Genomic DNA, 18239 nt, shown 5'->3' with positions numbered 1-18239 from the left:
ACCTACCCTACCCTACTTTTCCATCCTCTTCCTTCCCTCCCCAGCCGGACTCCCCCCTGCCCCCCTCTCCCTGCTCCACCTCCCCCCCACCAGTCGCTCCCCACCCGCCCTCAATCCTGGTCCTTCCTCCACCCTGCCTTTCCCCCAGCCCTGTCCCCTGCTATCCTGCACACCCCGATCTCTCCCCACCTCCTTCTCCGTTCCCCTGTTCTCGTTCTTCATTCCCCGCTCTCCTTCTTTTCTCGTAGCAGCCGCGGGGCTCGGGGTGCCGGGCAATAATAAAGCCCTGAGGGCCGGAGCCCGGCGCCCCCGCCCTCGCTGGGGTCCCCACACGGGGCCGGAGCCGCTCTGCGGGTCCCCCCATTCCAGTCCAACACACCGCCCGACACCGCCGGGGCTCCGGCTTTCCCAACATCACACTGGGGGGGTCCTGGGGTGGGGGGCCCGAGTTACGGGGGCCCCCTCATTAGGAGGGGGTCCCAGGGGGGAGGGGGGGTTAGGAGGGGCCCCCTCATTAGGAGGGGGTCCCGGGGGGGTCGGGGGGGTTAGGAGGGGCCCCCTCCGGAGGAGGGGGTCCCTGGGGGGGGGTCGGGGAGGGCCCCCTCCGGAGGAGGGGGTCCGGGGGAGGGGGCGGGGCCTGGGGGGGGGTAATTCCCCCTCCAGGCCCCGCCCCCTCCCCCGGACCCCCTCCTCCGGAGGGGGCCCCGCCCCGGCCCCCTCCCGGGGGCCCCCTCCTCCGGACCGGGGCCCGGGGGGAGGGAGGGAGGGTGGGGCGGGCGGGGACAGGACCGCAGGGGACTGTGGTGTGGCTGGCAAGTCTTTTTTTTAACGTGTGTTCACGCTGCAGAGTGACGTGCCCCCCTCTGCTTCCCCCCCCACCCCACCCCACCCCACCCCACCCTCCCCCCCCGGGCCCCGGTCCGGAGGAGGGGGTCCCCGGGAGGGGGCCGGGGCCGGACCCCGTCCGGAGGAGGGGGTCCGGGGGAGGGGGCGGGGCCTGGAGGGGGAATTACCCCCCCCAGGCCCCGCCCCCTCCCCCGGACCCCCCCCTCCGGAGGGGGCCCTCCCCGACCCCCCCCCAGGGACCCCCTCCTCCGGAGGGGGCCCCTCCTAATGAGGGGGCCCCCGTAACTCGGGCCCCCCACCCCAGGACCCCCCCAGTGTGATGTTGGGAAAGCCGGAGCCCCGGCGGTGTCGGGCGGTGTGTTGGACTGGAATGGGGGGACCCGCAGAGCGGCTCCGGCCCCGTGTGGGGACCCCAGCGAGGGCGGGGGCGCCGGGCTCCGGCCCTCAGGGCTTTATTATTGCCCGGCACCCCGAGCCCCGCGGCTGCGAGAAAAGGAGGAGAGGGGAGGACGGGGAGACAGGAGAGATGGGGGTGGTGAGGAGGGAGAGGGGTCGGAGTGAGGAGGGAAGCGGGAGAGGAAGGGAAAGGCTGAGGGGGGAGAAGAGGGACGGTGGAAAGAGGAGGAATAGAAGGGAGTAGCGGGGAAGGGACACGACAGGAACGAGTGGGGGGAGTCGGGTTTGGGAGGAGAGGAAAGGAGCGTTTTAGGGCGAAAGGGAAGTCGGAGAAAGAAAGGGAATTCGCGGAGAAGGAAGGAGGGGTAAAGAGAGGGACAGGAGGGGAGGCCGAAGCCTCCGCGCCTTACCTGCGGAGCCCGCACAGGGAGCTCCCGTCCGCACCGTGCTCAGTGAGCAAATGGCGGTCGAGGCGATTTCCGGGGTCTAAAACACCTCGGCCCCGCCCCGCGCAGCCGCTCTGGGGCCCCGCACACCTGAGCCACGCCCGCCGTGCACACCTGAGCCGGCCCCGCCCGCCGTGCACACCTGAGCCGGCCCCGCCCCTGGAACCGCCCTTTGTGCCGCCCGGACCCGCCCCTTTCCTCGCCCCCTGTTTTCAGGCCCCGCCCCCCGCACCGCTGTCCCCCGCCAGGCGGGGGCGCCACGCTCGCACCGCGCTCCGTGTCCGCCAGAGGGCGCCCTGCGGGGTTCCGGCCCCACACGGCGGCTCCGCACCGGGGAACGGCCGCGATCCCGCACCCGGCAGCGCCCCGCGGCCATCCCGGGCCCCAAACCGGTCCCAGGCCCGGTGCCGCTTCCATCCGCCCGACGGGAGACAGGCGGCACCGCCCGGCACACCCCAGCGGCGCTCTGTCCCCCACCCCCGGCCACGGTGGCGGTGGCACCGTCGCAGCGCCCCGTGCCCGCGCTCCGTGGCCCCGCCCCTCGCACCTGTGCCGGCCCCGCCCCCCTGTCCCCCCCGGTCCCGGGGCCATCGCTCGGGAGCCTCGCTCGGCGCTGTGCGAGCCCCGCCCGACGGCTGCTCCCGCCGGGGACCGCTCGGAGCCGGGGGCGTGACCGCGGCCCGGGCTGCGGGGGCCGAGCGGTGCCTGGCTCTGCCGGGGGTCCCGGGCGGTGCCGCCTCTCCCCCGTCGGCATCGGGACTGGGATCGGTATGGGGCGGGAGGAGCCTGGCTCTCCTGAGCCCCCAGAGCCCCGTCCCGGTGTCACCTTCCGTGTCCCGGCGCCGCGGGCGGGAGTGGCGGGCAGGGAGCGGCAACCGCCGGCCCCGCCTTCCCGTCCCGCTCCGTCGGGCCCGGGCTCGCCGAGCCCCGGCCGGGACCCGCCCAGGCCCGGGGACACCGCGGCTCCCGCCCCGCCTCCTGCTCCCGGCACCTCCCCGCCCGCCCGGCAACGGCCCCGGGGCCTCCGGCACCCGAGACCGCGGCGGGGGCTGGGCCCGAGCCCCCGAACGCCGGCCCCACGGGCCCCGCAACGCCGCGCTCCCGGTTCCTCACCCCCCGCCCATCGGCACCGGGGAGAGGCCCCACGAGTGTCCCGGCTCCGGGAAGAGCCTCGGCCGGAGCTCGGCCTCCGCTGCCGAGCGCCACGAGGGAGCGCCTGAGCGCTTCTCTCAGCCCCGAAGCCGCCCCCGTCAGGCCGGGGCCGGGCCCGGACAGCGCCGGGCCGGGGCTCCGCCTTCCGAGCACTGGCACGCAGCATTTGGGCTCTGGCCCCGGGCCCCAAAATGCAGGACTCGGCCTCTGTGCTCGGGGCCTGGGCGAGCCTCGTTCTGCACCCCCGAAACACAGGGCTCAAGTCCCGGCTTCACAGCCCTGGGCCTGCCCAGGTGCGACTGGGTCCAAGTGCCAGCAGCGGAGGACTTTGTCCCTGAGCCCTCCTCACCTTCACCACCACAAAAACAAAAAAAAAACCAAAAAAACAACCCACAGGACTTAAGACTCCGATTCTGAGACCAGAAAAATGCCCAGTTTATTAGTCTCAGTTCACAGGGTCGTGGAATTGACTGCGGACATCCCCACAGATGGTGACAGGGAATGGACCTCTCACACATTTGATTCTCTTGTGAGAACTGCTCCAGGCTAGCAAAAACCCACCGGTGGCATTAGAAGGTAGGAAGCCTGCCCTGAAAGGATGCCATCAAATGCAGCCTGTCTGCAATACCGCGTTATCCCAGCACTGTGATATCCCATTATCCCCAGCCGGGTTTGTTGCGCCGCCTCCGGCTCACGGAGCGATGCCGCTCGTGGCTCCGGGCGCTGCCGCGGCGCGGGGAACAGCCCCGGATCCGCTCGGCCCGGGGGAACCGAAGGGGTGCCCGGCGCCCGGGCCGGAGCGGGCAGCAGCGGGTGACGATCCGGGCGCTCCTGCCCGGCTCCTGAGCTCAGGCTGAGGCAGCTCCCAGCTGCCGCCGCCGGGAAGGAGCAGCTCCCCCAGGATGGCCGCGCTCCCGGGCCATGGCAGCTGCCCCGCCTCTCTCAGGGACAGCGGCAGCTTTGGCAGAGGAAGCGGAGCCCCAGCGGCCGGGGCTCGGCAGCAGCCGGCACCGAGCCCCTTGCACTGAGCGGGAGCAGAGGGACGGGCCCGAGCCCGGGACTCGTATCCCGCCCGGGGACTCGGGGACGCGGGCTCTCTGCTCGGGCTCCGCCAGGAGGAGGAGGCGCATGGCAGTGCCCGGGAGGAGCCGGCACTGCCGGCCGACAGGGCTGCTCCTGAGGGGAGAACTCGCTCTGTGCTCCTTGCGCGGGATCAAGGCATGGCCAGAAGCTTTCATATTCATTTGACAGACTCTCGCACACCGACCGCTACCAACGTGCACTGTGCAAAGCAGCCACAATGGCTGCAGGCTCCAAAACAAAGATAAACAACGCTGTTCTCCTTTTCTTCTTTACGCAATCACACCTAGCTAAGATTATTAACACCTGATGTCATTTTATTTTTAAAACTCTGGCCAATACCATGCCACTGACTAGGTCTCAAAAGCAGAAAGATGGCAGCCATCAATTAAACCCAATGCCAGATCTTTGCCTATTTAGCTTTCCATGACAGAAATCCCTGGATGGATCCACGTGCTCCTCTGCTCCTATCAGCTGAGGTTTTGTCTCACTCTAATCTCATTAGGATGCCCTAAATCCAACCTGTTCTGCTTCTCAGAGCAAAGCCTGCTGCCATCTCTGCTCGTGACCTTTGCATGGCACACATTGTTACCACACTGATAATGGCAAAACAAATTGCCTCTCCTTTCTGCAGTGAACAGTTCAGCTTCTGGGGAGCTGCAGCTGTGACACTCATGAGCAGCTCTCAACATGATCTCAACGTGGAGCTGCTCTTTTCCAAGTCTGCCCCTGTAGAAAATCCACATTGTTGGAAAATGTCACCAAAGCGAGAATTGCTGCTGAAGCTCTCTTAGCGCACAAGGGCAGAGCCATTCCTGGGGCTAAAAGTGCCTTATTCCCACTTTTCACAGCTCTTGGATCAACCCATGTGTTCATTTCCATCTTCCTGAGAAGCCTTGGTCTTTTGTAGTGGAATCAAAGCAAAGCAGAGCTGAGCAAAACCCCACCTGTTGGTATGATCCTTCCCACTGCTTTTATTTCTGTTGTTCCAGCTGGATTTATTTCATTTATCAAAGGCAAATTCAAGAGTCTTTTTATCTCCACGGTTTACGTTGTCTTTTGCTGGCTTGGACTTTTGCTTTCTGCCCTTTGCCGGTCTGGGCACGTTCACCTTTCAGGATTCCCATCCTCTGCCCTGCCCGGGCTGCCTCTGGCTCAGCTCCCTTGGCAGCCGCTGCTTTCCCCGGAGCTCTCGGCCTTTAGCTCGCGTCCCTTTCCATGGGCCACGCCTCCCAGCTGCTCCAGCCCGGGCATTCCCGCCTGGGAACGAGCAGGGATTCCCTGCCCTGGCCCAGGGAAGCCTCCAGCCCTGCAGGCATTGCCGAGGCTCAGGGGCCGCTCCAAACCCTTGGTGTCCCAGAGCTCCCGGATCAGTGCCAGGGCAGAGCTGGGAGCCTGTCCTAAGGAGCGGGACTGAGGCACGCGGTGCCTGCAAAGTCCCCCATGGATATTGGATCCAGCTGGCAGGAGCAGGTGCGGCCAAGGCAGCCCATTCCATTTCCTGCCCACCCAGAGATCTCCAACACTTCAGCCTGCTAAGGCTGGCACACAAATCCCTGCCCTGGGGCACGGCAGCGACTGCAGCGCACCCAGGAGAAGGCAAACGCAACCATCGGGGCTCAGTTCTGAGGCTGGGATCGAGATTCATTCTCAGCCATTTCAAACAAGGATTGCACCCCACTGCTCAGTTCTTTCTGCAGCTGGGACTCCAGGAAGAGGAGAAAGGAGGCAGTTTACTGGAGCCCCTTTCCTGCCAAACACTGAGGGTCATTCAGGTGCTGAGAGAAAGCACAGCCAGGGAGAGCTGCCCCTGCTCTGCTGGGATTGCACCCTGCACTCACGAGGGACAGGTGGCTCTGTGAAATCGGTCTCAGCATTTTTGTGCCTCATAGCTCCCACTGAAATGATTTTGAGCAGAACTGAGACTGCTGAGCGTCACTGAGCAGCACAGGAGACATTCAGCAATGCCCATGAGCTGGCAGAGATGATTGCTGGCGCTGGCCTGAGCCCTGGGCTGAGAGTTCCAGTGGCAGCAGCAGTGACAGCCACCCCGGCATTGCCCAGAAACAGGAGAAACCGGCCCTGCCCTGTGTGGGGAGAATGTCTGCTGTGCATCTCCCAGTTACAGCCCCAGCGCTCCCTGGGCTCCTGCAGACATTAATTCCTTCTGCCTTCCTCACAAGGCATCTCCACTCGTTCCATCGTCTGCCTGCTGGGCACTGCTCCCCTCCTTATTGCACAGGGGAGAGCGAGGAACTCTGCAATTGCCCCGCACTGAGCTCCTCTCACATCATCTCCCACTCCTTTCATGGCCTCACCAGCCAGGAGAAACATTCAAGGGGGAACAAAGTGTGCTGTGCTCTAGGCAAGGCCAGAAAGGGGCCTGAAGAGACAGATTTTGGATTAACTCTGGCTGGAGAAAACCAAAGGCAATCAGGATTGCCTCAAAAAGAAAACAAGAAAGGAGGGGATTGTTAAAGCCATTTATAGAGTCACATTAAGGTCTGTTCCTCAAGGTTTTGGCTTTTGGCACTTCTGTAAGCAACATGACAGACTGTGGGCAACTGTGATAGACTGCACAGAGGAGGGGGGTGTTTTATAAATAATATTAATAATATAAAAATAGATATATCATTTTATATTGTATATTTCTTATATTTATTTATAATAAATATTTATAGATATTGGTATCTATAATATATATTTGCATATTTGCATTTCTATTTTTATATTATTTATAAAAAAACCCAGCCTATAACCAAATCAAATCAAAAAATCCCCGATTAATTTTAACTATATTTAAATATTTTTATATTTACAATCTATATTTATATATCTTTGGATATATATAAAATAGACTCTCATTTATATATATTATGGTACGTTACAATAATATACTATATATTATAGTTTTATATATTTATCTGTTTTCTATATTTATGTTTACCACTATAATTTTATATTTATTTTTAAATTTATATTGATTTCTATTTTCATCTATATATTAGAACATATAAGTTCATTAACCCAACACATCAGAACCACAAAAATCCTGCGCCTTCATCAGCACCGGTGCACAGCCCACGCTCATCCCATCGCAGCATATCCAAACAAAACCTATTTCTAGGACTAACAGAACAAAGACCCCACAACATTTAACCCTAAGAAAAACTCAAATAAATCTAACTGTAAAGAAACTTTAAATCCCACTATAACTAGCCCAAAACCTCTGTACATTCTCATAATAAACTTCCTCCTAAACCAATGGCTCAAAAACCCAAAAAACTCAGATACACATTGAAAATGACAGAACTGCTAGTAAAACCAAACATCCATAAAAAAAATCAAACCAACTCACTAAACTCAAAACCCTACAACTGACCCTAAACATTACTAAAAAAGCTCCCAAAGTTCTACCTTTATGCTAACTCACAAATAATAATCATCAATAATCTATAAAAATTATTTTTAAAAATTAAAAAAAAATAAAAGCATGAAAATAAAAAATCAAAACTATTAAAATACTAAAAAATATCACTACCCAAATTAAAAGACATATTGCCTATAAAAACCCACCATATAAATGCCCCTGTCTCCAAAAATAAAACTAAAAAAAAATCAAACCAGAAAGAAATCGGAACTTAGGAACGCTAAACCCAGAACGTTCAAGAAGTTCCACCATATCCCTGATCATACACCAACTACAAACAACATGAAACAATACAAACAATTCTTAAAAAACGCCTTAAAACCACTACATTAAAAACCCTTTCAACAATTCAAAACTGCATTGAACAAAAGCCATCTCATAAATTAACACCCAAAACTCCAGCAGCCCAGCTGGCCCTACCAAATCTCTGTGTTTATACATAGAGTAAACAAAACCAATACCCCAGTAATACCTATCAGAAGTGTAGGAAAGAAACCTCTTGAAATTAATCCTACCTCAAATACAAACCAACCCGTCCAGAACGTGAGCTTCACTCAAAAAACTATTTACACAGAGTTAGTAAGACCAAGAAATAAAACACACCATATACCACCAATGAATATCACAGTGAAGGAAAAAAAAACCCACTTTTTTTTTTTTTATTTTTTAAACTAACTTCTTTTATTAGCTAGAACAAAAGGTTTTGCCAGGACTGTAACAACTTCTCCTTCTTCTCCTTCTGAAACGTCCCTTCTCCTTCCCAAATTCCTTACAAATTCTGAGTTTAAATCCAAGCCAAAAGCAAAATTCATGCACTTGTGAGTCCGGTGCTCCTGTCAGATTCTCTGTCTCACTCCACATCTTCTTACACTTTCAGTCTGAACGCTGTCCTGCCCTGATGAGTTTGACAGAAGCATTGGCACATGTTAAGAGAGCATTTCCCTCCCTCCCTGCCCAGAGCTGGTTTCCTTAGCGCATTTCAATCGATCCCGAGCCCGCAATGATGCGCGCTCACCTCAAGGCTCACAGCAAGCACGCAGCAGCTCAGGCTGACTTGGCTCCAGGGCTCCGTGCCTTGGATAGCTGAGAAAACTTCCGATGAGCCTCTGTTCCAAGACATTGGAATGCAATTTCCCTGCGCATTTGGTGGCAGCTTTGGGTCCCTCCCTTGGGGGACGGCACCCAGCGTGACCCCCGCCCCTCGCCCGCCCCCCACCGGCTCCTGCACCGCAGTGGGGCTCCCTCTCCTGGGCACCTTGGGGTGCCCCCAACGGCATCAGAGCCCCCAGCCTTCTGGAAACAAAGACATGACCTAAATCCTCTCCCCATGTCCCAGACAGAGAGATATTCAGTTCATAGTTGACTGGACAGCAGTTTCTTAAATAGAATGATAAACAATATGGGAACGTTTTAGCTACAAGCAATTAGGCAAATCTGAACAAAGTCCTGGTGGCCAGCCACTGCAGTTATTTTGAAGCAATTTTTTAAACAATCAAATACTGATTCCACAAAAATAAAGCAAAAAGCTGACTACTGGCTAAGAAAAAATTAACTTTTGACAACAACAACATTCCAAGGACACAGGCTTTTTCCCAATGTCATACCTTATTACTACCTCTCTTGGGAATTCTCATCATGTATCCCAAAAGGAATAAATAAATCCCTCAGAGTGTCCTAAAGCACAAAGTAGCACGCTGGAGCTCCTCACACTCCCAGGAGGGCAGCACAGCGTGCACCGAGTCTGCAACAAATTCTGCTCAGTGAGGGTCTGCAAACAAAGTTTCAACTGATGAACTGAACTCATTTTCAAGGGACGCTTCCTAAGCACAGAAGCACAATAAAGAACAGGCAGAAACAATCCTTAAAAACACCTGCAAGTTTTATTTAGCATGTATGCGACTGATTGCCACCCTATGGCTTCTCCCTTGGGTTTGTCTGTAGGTTCAGGAGGATGATGATGCACACTCTGCCTTCCCTGAACCCCCACAGCAGCCGAGCGCTGCCCAGCGCGTTCAGACCATCGGGAACTGGGTCACGCACACCCGGATGGGCCGGAGCTGCTCTGCTGGAGATTGGGGAGACGAGAGCAGAGAGGCGCTGGCCCAGGCGTCGTCCCAGTTCTATTGCTGTGTGCCGAGAAGGAGTTTGCTCCCAACAGCTGCAGCCACCCTCAGCTCGCTCCCGTGGTGAGTATCAATGGCACACAGAGGCAGCCTGAGGAAATAATGGGCTGGGCTCTAAGGGGCTGGGACAGGCTCTGATGTTTTGTTTTGTATTTGCACGATGATCGGTACAACAGGGCTCTGATGGATGACTCGGCAGCACGCAATTAAAAACTCCTCCGTAGGATTACATGGACTGGTAGGAAAAGACAAAAGCCCATCACCCTTCTGAAATCTCCTTTGAATCCCAAGCACGTGGATTGTCACTGTACTGCAGCTTCCAGGTTTTCAAAGCAGCTTACTTCTGAAGGCCAGGAAACATTTATTCCTACAGAAACAATGGGCAGCACCCAGGCTAATCTAAGCACTTCTGTTTAAGAGGGGATCTGCCAGTGTGCCAGTCCAGCCTAAGGTGTGCTTTATTTCAGTCTAACATCTCCACAAAATTCTTCTCACATCTCCCAACCCTGAAATCTTATTTTTCCCTAAAGCTTCTCATCATTAGCAAATTCAAAGTAGCGTGGGTTTTTTTACAACATTCAAAAATGTCATGCTGGACTGAACTAGAGAGTAATTTTCCAATATAAGCTCAGCAAAGCCTGAATTGACTCGTCCAGAGAGAAAACCTACAAGTGAACACCTACACCTGCCTAGAAAGACCTAACGAGCCCCTGGCAGCCACCGGCATCAAAGCACAGTGGATGTTTCTAATCCAGGGGAAGGAGAACAACATCACCTTTTGTTCTCTCCAGTTGCAGAGAGAGCAAATGCAGTCCTATTTGCTCCTTATGATTTTTACAGTCTCTGTATCTTCTCAGGTAGCGCTGAGTCTGACGACCGGGATACGAGAGTCCTTCCCTGCCCTACTGAGAGAACCAGGAAAAAAAGTTCAAAAAAGAACAGGGCAGTTTGAAGTTAATACCTCCGACGAGAAGCAGCACCCGACAAACAGAGCAACGGTGAACAAAGCGTGACACCTCCCTGGGGACAGAAGACTTACAAACTCTCCGGGATTTACAATTCCAGTAACCAAGCCCTTCAGCACAGCAGCCAAGTGTCCCATTAGGTGGTGCTGCACCAAGGAATGATCCCAGAGGTTCCCAAGGGTGAAATGCACGTTATTGTCCAAAGGCATAAAATCTTGCAAAATACCAAAACTACAATAGATCTAAACTACAGGGCAAGAGTACAAGTGTTAGCTTGAGGAGCTGGAACCATCCAGGTGAGCAGCTGCTGACTGGATCCTCAACAGAGTTTGAGGAACCCCTAAGGATACAGAAGGGTTTTCCCCAGCAATGTCACAGGCCGAGTTTTGATAGAAGTGCACTTGCCAGATGCTCAGAAACGTCACCCATCCTCCTCCGGGTGTCCTGAGAGAGCTGCGAATGGCTCTCACGTGGTTTGAGCTGGTTCTGTAAGGGCTCAGGGTGAATTTCACCAGATGCAACCAAACTGGGCAACTCCCAGTGGGACAGAAGGAACCCAAAGCTTGTTTTACCCAAAGCTTGGGTAAGCAGAGCTCCAGCAAATACGGAGGAAACAGACAGAACAGGGTAACAAATAATAAACCTACTTTTTTTTTTTTTTATCTTGCCTTTTTTTTTTTTTAATTTAGGTGAACAAAACAATTAAGGAGAAGGTGAAAAACTCACCATGACTGAACATTTCATCATCTGTGAGCTGACCATCCTTAGCACAGAGGACTCCAAAATTAAAATTCACCGATCCCTGGGAAATAAAACCAACTATTATATGGTAAACACTCAAACAGAAGATGTAAAAATTTGTTTCCTCTAAGGACTTTCAAGTATGTGTGTAGATTTGTATACATCCTACACATTAGAACATACATCTCATACCACCTCCTAATACATAATAATTTACCTTTACATTTACATAGTATAGCATAAAATTATTTCCTTAAATTGTTGCTCTATTATTATTAAGTTGGTGCTTTAAGCTATTTTTGCTGTCATGTTCAAAAAAACATTAATTCTTTTGACTGTAATGAGCAATTGATTTCCAAGTCATCAAAAGCCCATCAAAATACAAAGCTGTATTCACTGGACGGGTCTGTGAGCTAGAAGTAGTCAGGCTTGTACTCACCTCTTGCTCTTCCAAAACCAATAAATCCTGTCAACAAAACCAGTATCTTTAGCCCCCTCCTACTAAAGACTCTACAAGGATGATGGTTTTATTTGTGTTTAGAAGTTTGGATTTGAAATGGCCAGTTCAATGGATAAAGACAGTTCAAGCAGTATCACATTACAATTATTATTATTATTATCTGCTCCTGGAAGAGACAAACCAGTAGTATCTATACTTAATTACTTTTATTTCCAGAAAATAATAAAGAAAAAGAACCAAACAGAAAAAAGTCACTTCCTACCTTTTGTATCTCAGGATGAAAAATGTCTCTTGGGCTCTTCTCCAGTTTCTCCAGACTCCTGGCACTGAAATGCAAATGAACGAGTGCTTTATAGGAGGGCAAGTGCACATTCCAACCCCAACCACCAACCGATGGCAGTTACAGCGCTTACAAAATGAATCCTTCCCAGAGCCTCTGGGAAATGGAACGGTTTGTGCAACTGCCATTTCTTCCCCAAAATACTGACTCCCAACACTTCCTAAACTGAGTTTGCATTTTAAAAACAGAAATTAGTGAGACTCAGGGTGGAGATCAGGTTGAAATTGATTTCCTTCTAAAGCACAGGGCTCTGTTCCATCACCCTTCACTTGGGCTCCACACAGAATCACGGAGAGCATTTTAGGAGGGCTCAATAACCAACTCTATTTCTCTCTTTTTCTAGTTCTCTCTCTTCCTAAATAATTCAAGGCAAGTCAAATGAAAAATGACAAGTTCAGCATCAAATTCACACTTTTTCCCTTTGTCTGCTCAAGAACAGGCTTTAAAACCACTTCTTGCTGCCTTCAATGATTAAGACTTGCAAAACCATTTTTACAGGTTTGATAGGTTTATCATAAAAACCACAGAACGCAAGCTCTGAATTACAGGAAAAGGTACACAGGCAAATATCTCAACTGATGGTTTATTTGTCAATCCATACCTTAATGGAGATTGCATGGAGAATGTTTCAGTGGGACTCTAAGGGAGACATTTTCTGAGTACCCTGTAAACAAGAAAAGCTGGGATATATTACAGGACATACCCACTTGTTCTGCATATTCAAATAGGATTATTAATAAAAACATGTCAGTTAAAAAAGAAGGAAGAAAACCAAGGTAATTTTACTCAGCTATATTTACTGCCGGTCTAGAGAAAAAAAAAAGTCACAGGTGCTGCAAAGAAAAAAAAACGCGAACCATAAACGCCTACAGTAGAACTTTAAACCAATTGCTTGGATAAAAGCATCTCATGGAACATGAAGTAGAAAAAAAGCGAAACCAGTATCAGACCTGTCTATTTTCTTATCACTGCACAAGAAAATCCGACAAGCGGTATAAAGTCACCGCCTAAAACCGATCCTAGGATGTAACCAAGAACGATTGAGGCATTTGCTAATCTAAACGGAAACCTTTTCCGGACCCTAGTGTCAAATCACACGTTTTGTCTCTCAGCAGCTCGAGGCTGGAGAGCATTTCCCCTGGGGGTCGGGAGGGCAGGGGCACAAGGGGCTGAGTTTGCCGATCGCACCTGTGCCATCAGAAGGATCCAGCCCGGCGCTCCTTGCGCTCGCCATTCTCCGGGCCATCGCTGTGTTTTACTGCTCAGCGATGCCGCTCCATCCGTTTGCGTGGAAGGAAGAGCCACGAGCACTGAGGCACTCAGCAGCCGTGTCATGCCAGCGATGTCGAGCGCTCTCTGCTCGCAAGGCTGAGCCCGCCGCGGAGCCGCCTCCGCAGCCGCTCGTCCGCCCCCGCCCGCAGCAGCGGCAGCGGCCCGAGGGAGACGCTGCAGCTCGGCGGCTCCCGCGCCTCCGCCAGCCCGAGGGCAGCCGCCGCACAGTGACCGCGGCAGCGCCCGGCGCCGCTCGCCCGGGGCGGCTCCTGCAGCTCCCGGCCCGCGGCAGCAAAGCACCGCCCGGCGCTCCGCCATCGGCGGGCGGCAGCGCGCCCCGCCCGAGCTGAGCCCCCGCCACCGGGACCGATGAGCGAGGCCGAGGCACCGGGCGGACGCCCCTCCCGCGCCGCTCGGCTCCGTGCGGGCGGCCGGACGGAGGCTTCGCCCCTCCAGCGTCGCTGCCGCGGCTCCGTCCCGCGCGGGACAGGCGCCGGGAGCTCCCCGCGCCCAGCCCGCTCCCCCGGCGCGCGGCCGCCTCGGGCCGCCAGCCACTCCTACGGCGCGTCGGCCGTTGCGTCAGACGCCGCGCTTTACGGCCGCAGGGCCTGCCGGGAGTTGTAGTCTCGGACTGACAGCCACCGCTCCGTTTGCCGCCACCGGGAGCTGCGGTCCCGCCAGGGGATCAAGCGGCTCCTTCGCTCCTGGGCGCGGAAGCACCTTAGGCAGCACCGCCCCTCCCGAATGTCCTTTCTTTTCCGCTCCAACTCTTTTTTCTTTTTTTCACTCTGTTTTTCACCCCCTTTTCCACTCACACTCTTCCTTTTTCACTCTCACCCTTTTCCTTTTTCACTTTTCTTTCTTCCTTTCCTTTCCCTTCCCCTTTTCTTTCCCCTTTCATTTCCTTTCCTTTCGTTTCTTCTTTTCTTTGCTTTCCCCTTTTCTTTCCTTTCCTCTTTCCCTTCCCCTTTTCTTTTCTTTCCTCTTTCCTTTCCTTTCCCCTTTTCTTTCCTTTCCCCTTTTCTTTCCCCTTTCCTTTCCTTTCCCCTTTTCTTTCCCCTTTCCCTTCCTTTCCTTTCCCCTTTTCTTTCCTTTCCCCTTTTCTTTCCCTTCCCCTTTTCTTTCCTTTCCCCTTTCCTTTCCCCTTTTCTTTCCTTTCCTTTCCCCTTTTCTTTCCTTTCCTTCCCCTTTCCTTTCCCTTCCCCTTTCCTTTCCCTTCCCCTTTCCTTTCCTTTCCTTTCCCCTTTTCTTTCCTTTCCCCTTTTCTTTCCTTTCCCCTTTTCTTTCCTTCCCTTCCCCTTTCCTTTCCCTTCCCCTTTCCTTTCCTTCCCTTCCCCTTTCCTTTCCCTTCCCCTTTCCTTTCCCTTTTCCTTTCCTTTCTCCTTTCCTTTCCTTTCCTTTCCTTTCCTTTCCTTTCCTTTCCCCTTTTCTTTCTTTCCCTGTATTTCTCATCTTGGCTTTGCATTTTAGCTTTAGAATAAAAAAGCAGCAGTAGAAAAGTTCAGGCTACCTGGGAGTAAAAAAAAAAACCCAAAACTATAATGATTTTAGGAAAACTATTTCCTCCCTGGGAGCCTGAAATTTTCTACAGCTGCACGTGACATAGAGCTTTTATTCTTTCTTATAAATTGTCTATACTTTATACAGCGCCCCCTGCGGTCTGCACCGGCGCACTGCAGGCAGAGTGCCGCCTAATGACGTCACCTCGTCGACACGGCGCCCCGCCCCAGCCACGCCCCCAGCGCCCCACGAAAGACCCCAAGGCATAGCCGTTTTGCCAGCTGCCTGATCAAAATGCCGACACCCACCTCGAGCCCTAGAAACGATTTCCCGCGACGCCGAACCCTGCAGGCGAACCGGAATGCCATCACTACAATTGAAACGCCACAGAAAATCTCGTCGGGGCCGCGCCGGCGTCGGTGTTCCGTGCAGGCATTTCGGATAGACCGCTGGGGGTCCTCCATTTTCCCGCTCTTTTGGCCGCCATTTTGAGAAGGTCAAACGAAGTCCCCCACGCGCCACTCCCAATAGGGCTGTGGCCCCTCGGCTGCCTGGCGGCGGCGGGCTGCAGTACCGCGCTCTGCCCACAAGGCGGCAGCACTGCCGCCCACCCCAGCCGGGGGCGCCTCGCGCCTTGGGGCTGCGGGCAGCCAAGGCGGCAAAAAAGAACAGGGGCGATCCCCCCCAAAAAACTGCTCTGAAATAAATGCCAAAAACCTGCCTCTTACCCAACAAGAACCAAACAAGCCCCCTTTCTTTAAAACCATCTTTAAATAAATTTTATATTTATAGTTTATTTATATTCACATGCATATTTATACCGGACATTGATGCGTTATGTCATTTATACAATCTATTATGTCTATTCCTATTATCTGTATTTATTTATATTTTGTGGTTTTATAAATATCATTAGATATTGATTGTATATTTCTAGATTTAGATTTAGATTTCTATCATACTTTTGTTATTCCAAATAAAAATCCGATCTCTAACCAAACAAATACCAAAAAGCCCTTCTTTTAAACTATATTGAAATATTTTTATATTTATAGCTTGCATAATTATATTCACATTTATATTCACAGTTTATACTGATGCATTATATTAATAATTATATATAATATTTATAATCTTCACATTTTATAGATAAATTATTATTTTTATTATGTACCATATCTACTGCTACAACTTATTTTTTCTAATATTTTCAATTTTTATATAAATCTTTATGCATTCATGAGATATTTTTACACTTAGATTTCTACCTTTATATTATTTGTATTTGTAGTTTTTATAATAAAACCCCTGCTTTTGCCAAATAATAAACAAAACCATCCTTTATTTTAAACTACTTTAAAAAATACTGTTATATTTATATTTACCATATCTATAAGTTTTTATATATTATATCATATTGATGTGCTATATTTAGAGCTATTTTATAGCTATTTCCTATAATATATTATAATAAGATATATACAGTATTACTTGTATTATGTGTTGTATGGATTTATGTCACTTTATATTTACAATTATTTAATAATTATATATATATCTGCATAGATTCGCAATACATTTCTATATTTAAAATTTCGTTTGAGTTGTGTTTATATTTATCATCTCTATTTATATATCTATAAACATACACAATACTCTATTAAAAAATACAATATCTTATTGGAATATATCATGACTCATGTTACGTGTTAAATTTTAAATATAGACCGAATATATCAAAATAAAAGTTTATTCCCATTTCTACACATCTATTTGTTCTGTTTAAATATAGCTATCGTTAGAATTTTACATTTAAAATCCAATTCCTAAATAAAACGACAAAACAAACAGCATCGAATTCCCACCAATGTCTTCCAAAACCATCAAGACACCTCCACCAGCCAAACAACTGCCAGCGAAAAAAACACACAACACTCTTTTCACTAACAGTTCTCATCACATCAGAAAAATGGAACCAAACTAAAAGAAAACCCTTGAGAAACACACGCAGCAAATCACAAAAACCTTTAAAAAAACCCAAACCAACTTACTCAACTCCAATCAGTGCCACTGACCCTGGACGTTATTAAAAAAATAACCAAAATTCTACATCTACACTAACTAAAGAATAAGCAATACTCTGTCAAAAGAACTTTAGAAAGCAAACTAAGTAACGAAATAGAAAAAAACCAAAAAATCTCAACCACTAAAAAATAAGAAAAAAACTACCCAAATAAAAAAACTACTTTAAAAGACCCACCATATAAATACCCACGTTCCCAAAAATAAAACTGATCAACAACCAAATACATCAAAGGACAACAGAAAATGGAAAAAAAAAAAAAAGGAAATCAATTTTTTAAAAAAAAAATCCCCCAAACCAAATCAACTTAAATGTACAACAAAAAAATTATTCCCAACGGAAGAATAAACTCATAGAGCCTCAATCTATCAAAATAACAATACCACCCAGAAATAAACACAAAGCCGAAAGAGAAACGTAACCATTGACAATATCTCCCAAATGATCCGTAACAATAAAACATACACTACAATCAAACAAACCAAATAAATAAAAGCCCTGGAAGACGATAAACACGAACGCAATTAGAGAGATTTTAAAAACCCCGCTGCTATTAACGACACGACGCCACCTCGAACCCACCGAAACAAACGCTACACGCCCACGCTAATAAAAGCCACGGCGACAGAGTTAAAATCCGAGCCGCTGCTTCACGCAACGACCCGTAGAAACCATTGCACGCCTTTAAAAACAGAATAGCCCGGCAGAAAAAATATCCGACTACAGAACTCAATTCAAACCAAACCTTTATCGTCACCACCCGAAGAACCGAGAACCGTACCAGTCAGGAAGAACGCCATAGCCCTTAGCGCACACCCACTGCGACCAGAACAAACCCGTGCGATCGATCCCTACAAAGCCACCTCCGAACCACGACACCCAAGAACTTGCGGCAGCCCAACCCCGCGCTGCCGGCCCCGGACGGAGCGCGGCTCCCGGCGGCAAAGCGGCTCCTCCGGCGGCTGCTCCGGCGCGCAGGGGCGGCGCCGCCCCGGAGACCGCCCCCGCCCGCTGCCCCTGCCCGGCGGGGCCGGCACCGGGCCCGGAGCGGACAGAGCGGCCGGCACCGGCCGGGCCGGCGCAGCAGCGCCCGCGCCGCCTCTGCCGGTGCCAGCGCCAGCTGCCCTCGGCTCCACACGGCGGCTCGCACCGGCAAAGCGGCTCCGCCGCTGCCGCGCCAAATTCCCCCGTGCGCCTCGGCACCCGCCCGGCCCGGGCCGGCAGCGCTCCCGAGCGGCAACGCTCCGGCCCGGGCCGCGGCCACAAGAAGCGCCCTCAAATGCAGCGGCACAGCCCGACTGCAGCCCTGCAAACGCCGCCAGAGCTGCGGCTTCCCGCAACTCAACCCCGAAACTGACGCCGCGGGCGGCGCTCACCTCGCTTCAACAAGGGCAAAGAAATGGCT

General features: G+C 51.6%; 1 long non-coding RNA gene across 5 annotated transcripts; it reads right to left on the bottom strand.

Annotated features, from left to right (window-relative positions):
* Positions 1–7966: 7966 nt before the first annotated feature.
* Positions 7967–17935, bottom strand: LOC129120848 (uncharacterized). Of its 5 annotated transcripts, XR_013181914.1 has the most exons (9): positions 17616–17935; positions 15060–15121; positions 12581–12643; positions 11902–11965; positions 11165–11240; positions 10249–10375; positions 8955–9118; positions 8366–8456; positions 7967–8245 (listed from the first exon to the last, which is right to left on the bottom strand). It is a non-coding gene; the product is annotated as an uncharacterized LOC129120848 (long non-coding RNA). The 5 variants fall into 5 exon arrangements; XR_013181911.1 differs by lacking the exon at positions 17616–17935 and having other exon boundaries at positions 15060–17597; XR_013181913.1 differs by lacking the exon at positions 17616–17935 and having other exon boundaries at positions 8366–8433; positions 15060–17596.
* Positions 17936–18239: the final 304 nt, after the last annotated feature.

This window comes from Agelaius phoeniceus, chromosome 4 (assembly GCF_051311805.1).
Source record: "Agelaius phoeniceus isolate bAgePho1 chromosome 4, bAgePho1.hap1, whole genome shotgun sequence".
Lineage (NCBI taxonomy): Eukaryota > Metazoa > Chordata > Aves > Passeriformes > Icteridae > Agelaius > Agelaius phoeniceus.
This window is presented reverse-complemented; position numbering and strand designations above follow the sequence as displayed.